Source organism: Octopus bimaculoides, chromosome 19 (assembly GCF_001194135.2).
Source record: "Octopus bimaculoides isolate UCB-OBI-ISO-001 chromosome 19, ASM119413v2, whole genome shotgun sequence".
Lineage (NCBI taxonomy): Eukaryota > Metazoa > Mollusca > Cephalopoda > Octopoda > Octopodidae > Octopus > Octopus bimaculoides.
This window is the reverse complement of record NC_068999.1, coordinates 7,398,824-7,405,202: the sequence shown is the minus strand read 5'-3', so window position 1 is coordinate 7,405,202 and position 6,379 is coordinate 7,398,824.

The window sequence follows — 6,379 nt, the reverse complement described above, 5'->3', positions numbered from 1 at the left end:
TATATAAAGTTATAGCTGAATCCATTTATATAAGGTGCCACACAGTGGGACTGAGCCCTGAAGCATGTGCTGGGAATGCAAACATCATACCTTACAGCCACACCTGCGCCGGTTTGTTTGTTTGTTTGTTTCATTTTCCGGGTCGTCTGCATTTCGAGAAATTTCCAGAGGGTCGGAGAGATTGAGATTTGTTTTTAGTTGAAGTATGACGAGAAGTAAATAGATGAGTGGATCGAGAATGCTTCGTACTTACTTCATCGGTGTTCTTTTGCCGAGCGGCTAAGTTACCAGGATGTAAACAAAACAATACCGGTTGTTAAGTGGCGGTGGCGGCAAACACAAAGGCGCACACACACACACACACACACATGCAATGGGCTTCTTCCAGTTCCCATTTGCCAAGATCACTCACAAGACTTTGGTGAACCCGATGCTATAGAGAAGACACATTCCCAAGGTGCTTCGCAGTGGGACTGAACCAGGTATGATGAGCTTCAGAAGAAAGCTTCTTACCACACAACTACGGCAGTGCCTAGGTAGCAGAATTAAGACAAATGGTAGATTTGCATTGACGTATATCATTTAGATTACCCGCCATGTAATTCTTTATCTTTTAAACCATTAACTTGAGATACGCTTTGAGATCCTTCCTGTATTTAAAAATTCTCTGTATATAGATTTCCTCCAACCAAACAACGAGTCGTGCCTAAGATGACAAATCCTTGGAAGCATGTCTTTCCATGAATACGTACTGAATAAATTTGCGTGTAATCACCTAGATGAACGCTGTTTACGCTAAACCAATTTACAATTCCTGATATCAGAGAAGCTAAATTAAACACCAAACAAACGAACGCCTTTTGGCAACGTAAAGTCGAACTGTTGCTACATCATTTCGCTGGTGTTATATTTGAAATCTGGAAAACCCTAAATTTTGTAGCTGTCTAATATTATTTGATCCATTTGTTTCAAGTTCAAAGCAATTAATGATATCCATGTTCGCAATTAACAAAAATGTTCAAGCGCCTTGTGAAAACGATTGACTGCTTTGGGCGAAGTAATAATTAACCATAAATGGATTCTGCATTCTTTGGAGCTTATAGGAAAATGCATTAAATAGAAGCACATTAATTTTGTGGTTCTTATCACAGTTAATTCGACAACTAAATTAACGCCTTACGCAACACCTGAACAAATAACAGTGTTGCGTAAGCTCCTGCATATTATTCGATTAAATTTACTTTCTTCCAGTTAAACCCGATCACCGTAATTTATTATCAGCTGAAATTGCTTCTCTAAGATTTGAACGCTGCAGTGATATTTTGTGCGTGATACGTATTTTCAAATTTTTCGACGTCTGTAATTTGAATAATAATCTTCGTAAATATTTTAAAAATTAGACTTAAGTTTGCAGAGGTTTTCACATGCTTCCTTTACTCTCCTGATTTCTCATTATCAATTTGGGTTCATTCACTTAAATTTTGGTAGTACACACATACAAAACATACATGCCGCTTTAGCGTCCTTCCTCTTAAACGGAATATACTGACCTTCCCTCCATTGTTATGCAGCTTGTCATATCAATATTCTACTTCCTCGCTGGTTGTGGTAAGTATTCTAATTAAGATTATGTAAAGGTTTAGAAATCAGGGGTGACATTATTGGATTGGACTGAAATGTCCATGTTTAGTCCACTACAGAACGAGGACCACGGCATGTTCTCTGCACCAACTACGGTCCGATGTGGAGGCCATGAATTTCAGTTTGAGATTACCCTGGTTTGATGAGCCTACTCTGCCATACTGGTTCTACATGGTTTGGCAGAGGGGTACAGTTTTTATATTTATATCCTGGAGTAAAGTTGATTACATCGATTACATCGACGCCAGTACTTAACTGGTACGTATTTTACCGATCCCAAAAGGGTGAAAGAGAATGTAACATTATTACTGTCACTAAAAAGCTTGTTTTTTTTTTTAGTAAAGTAAACCAGAATCTCACATAGATGTAATATACCAAATAAAAATGCAATTTCAACTTTTTTCAAACGGAATTAGGCAGCAAATTAAATACAACAGCACTAATCTCATGTCGAATTTTAATCGAATGTTTTTTTATGAAAAAAATTATTTAAACTAAAACATTCATATTCGGTTTACAATTGATTTTTCCTTCAATATTACCGAACAACGATATATACATTCCTCTATCTATATAACAAAGAAAGCAGTCTCTTCAGGTTATATAAACGTGTGTGTGAATGTGTACGTGTATGTGTGTGTGCGTGTGCGTGTGCCACCAAAAGGCTATCGAGAGACCCAATGTCCGCCATTATGTCTGTCGAGAGACGTAATGTCTGTCAGTAGGCTATTTCCAGTGGATTTTAATGTGCGTGTATCTTTTCATACAAGCACTAATGCAACCTTATCTAACCCACGTTAACCACGTCTAACCTTATCTAATCTAATATAGTTTATGTTAGGTTAGGCTTGGTTAAGATGCATCGATTGTTTTTCATTCATGTAGACATAAAAATGTATTTCTTTGTGTAAACAATGGCGGTATTATCAATCAGCGTCTGGATGTGTGTAAGCAGCGAAATACTCGCTTGCAGTCCACCTAACAGTGTAAAAAATACTTCCATTTGTTATTAATAAAATCCTTACCTGGCTGTATTCAGTAAATATTTTGTCTGAATTATGTGAAAGGAAAATCAACCTCTCGCTTCCGTAATACTGATGCTTGGTATTTTCAACTGAAAGAGTTACTGTTGATTGTTAGTAAGATTACGAATCGTACATCAGGACTAAAGGTTTGTTAACAGCAAACTCATTCTTTTGTTGTAAATCAAAAACATTCGTTCACAAATTCTGCCCTTTGTTAGAAATAAAATTTATACACGATATATAAATTTTTGGTAATTCAAAGACTAAATTAAAATTAAAAATCCGGATGGATGGCTGGATGGTTGGACGGACGGTCGAACAGACGATTGAATGCATAGGTGCATGGATGGACGGATGGATAGGTGGATAGATTGATGGATGGACGGACGGATGGATGGATGGACGGACGGACGGACGGACGAACGGTCGCACAAACGAATGGATGGACAGGTGCATGCATGGAGGGACGGATGGATAGGTGGATGGATGGATGGACGAACGGACGGACGGATGGATAGATGGATGGATGGTCAGACGGACAGACGAACGGATGGATGGATAGCTGGATGGTTACATAGATGAATGAATGGATGGATGAATGGATGAATGGATGGATGGATGGATGGGTAGTTTTTCCGTCTCTTGCCGATGGGGACTCAGTTGTTCTAACGACTGAATTCCCTTCTCTTGAATTACCCCGGAAGTAGCAGATCATTCCACGTGTGCCTGCTTCGTAAGTCTCTGCCGAAACCTCACCTTTCAGGATCGAGAAAATGTAGTAAAAGTCAACCACTGACGCTGTTGCTATCGATTAACCCTTTCTCTCAAAACTGCCGCCTTTGTAGCTTAATTAGAAGAGATATTTGGAGATTTAAAAAAATTAAACATTAAAGGAAATACTAAAAATTGCGTTTCATAAAATAAGTTTCGTTATTCGTTTTTCGCTTTTCGTTTTTTTTTTTCTGTTTTTCGATTACCATTACATAAACCTTCTTACAACAATTACATTTCCTTGCTCTGTCCAATAAGAAATAATTTAAATGCAAGCATCTCAGCTTTATTAATGTGACACATCCCATTAAATACGTCTTGTAATTCAGAGTTAGTTTATCAAGAAATATTGAAAGATTTGTGTAAACCTGTTATTATTGTAGTTTATCATCTTTCTCAAAAAAGAAATTGTTAACTCAACGATTTATTTATATTTTATTTGAAATTTCTTTTATTTTATTTAATGGTTGCAAATTACGTCTTGTTCAGCAATTGAATATGTATGATATCTTGATAGGTCATAAAATTTATTTTTCTAATAAGACGAAGAAAAAATATATAATTTTAAATGTATATATATATACATACACATATATATATATATATTACACATTTTCCATTGTTCGACATTTACATATATATATATATATATAAAACGAAACGGGAAAAGTTAAGCAAAGGGCTGAATAGATTTTTAACCATTTATTTGTGCGGGTTTATCATTCTAGAGAACTTACAAACTGTTGATAATTTCTATAAACATAATCTATGACAGCAGTCGTTCAAAATTTGGTTTCTAAATATAAATATAGGTGTGTAAGTATGAGTATAAACTGCATCCAGTAGGAGCGCCCAAGTTCGGGACACCCAGGCTTTCAGGAGTGTGGGATCACCTCTTAGCCACTATTGTTTCCAGGATTAATCTGCGCCGGAACAGTAGCGCACGTAATTGTCCCAAGAATGGGTTAACTAGCATGCAAGCCAACGAGTGTGAAGGATCCATAGTTCATTTTAGAACTTCTTCCTGTGAGAAGGTAGACTCATGTCAAGAAAAATCTGAAGAGCTGTTCGTTTCTGACCGTTTCAATCTTTGTTTTGCCACTGTGTTTAAAACTGGAAAGTCGGGCCAGTGGATTGTAACACTTTACTCACTCAAAACAAATTCGTGCAAAGGAATTTCTTTGAGTCTTGGAATTGTCCTCCTTCTGCTGTTCTGTAAACTTAAATTCTGCATGAACTCATTTTGTCTTTCGTCCCATTCAACTCACTGCAATGCACCGTTTTTTCTCTTTCTCTTGTATAAATCCCACTTATTTAACTTCATACAAAATGCAAAAACCGGGTGCAACGTATACACGACGAAAGCTAAGGCTATGAAAGGAAAATACTTTTTTTTACCTCGGTTTAACTCTGAATTACGGGTGTGACTTATAAGAAAGAGTGAGGTCTACGCAAGTAAATACGGTAAATCGCCATTACAATATTATTGCTTCTTTGTTGTTGATGCGGATGCTGTTGCTTATATTTATATCAACTTTATTTGGCACACATATGACCAAAGACATTCCATTCGTTATCAACACTTCAGATTCTTTAGTCATTCCATGTCTAGGACTACGTGGCATTATTATGTTCTCAACATTTATTTGTAAGTAAAAGCCGTTCGATTAGAGGGAGATTTGCCTAGCATTTCTAGTAAATATGCGCGTAAATATGCGCGTAAATTGATATATAATTCTGATTTCGAATCCAGTCGAATAAATGTTTGCCCTTTATCCCACTGACGTCGATAAAATTATTAAACTAGGGTGATTTCAATTATGAAAGATGACCAGATGGAAGAATCATGTCCTCACCGAACAAAAAGCCTAACAGCATTTCTACCGGCTCTTTACATTCTAAGTTTCAAATGCCACCAAGATCGATTTTGTCTTTCATTCTCTCGGGATCGATAAAGTAAGTACAAAACATGTACTTAGGTCGATGCAATTGATTTCCGTTCCGCTCAAAACTGCTGGCTTTGCGACAAAATTTGAAGGAATTATTAAAGAGAGGATGAAGAGTCCTAAATTGGTTTGCAATAACTTAACTGGGGAGATTTTAATCCTTAAAAAGGGGATATAAGTTCGTGAATTGGTTTATAAAAGGTAATATTGGTTGTATCTCTAAGTTCTCTTTTTGAATCTAGTCAGATAACTTCTTGCCGTTTGTCCCTGTGGCGTCGATGAAATAAATACCAGTGATAAACTGGGATAACTTCAAGTGTTAATGAGAAAATACCGGCGCCTTCCTGTCTGTTTAGCATTAATCAATGTTTCGCGAAAAATCTTCGAGAGACTTGTAGAGAAAAGCAAAACATATTCGAGAGCTCAATTAAAAGAAACAAGCCAATATAACTGAGTTCGCTGAACAGATATAAGGAATATAAAATTAACAGAAAAAATATTGAAAAGTCAAAAGAACGAAGAATTACAAAAAATAAATAAAATAAAACATTCGTTTTTCACTAGTTCTTTTTGGGTGACCTGAATTTAGCAACGGGCAAATTAATCACTGGAAATCAAAGAAAAATCTTTGAAGAGATGAAGATATTTAAGAGACGCAACCTGTGATTAATTCCAAATCGCTGTAATTGTAGCATTATAAACACACATATGTATGTATTAACACTTTACTCGCGAATCTGTTTATTTAGCTGTTGATGAAAGAAATGCGGTTGATGATGTTTATTTAAAAGCAAAAACAAGTATCTAAAGTATTTTACAAAAGAACAGCTTATTGCAACTTGAAATGAAATAAACATCGTATTTGTTACAAGGTAATCGCCACAAGTTTTAAAACATGCTGGAAACGCATTAGTTCTAACATCGTAACATGTATAATGTCAGGGAAGTATATAAGGTGTTGCACCTTCAGTCAAAGCAATTTCTGTTCTCAACCAC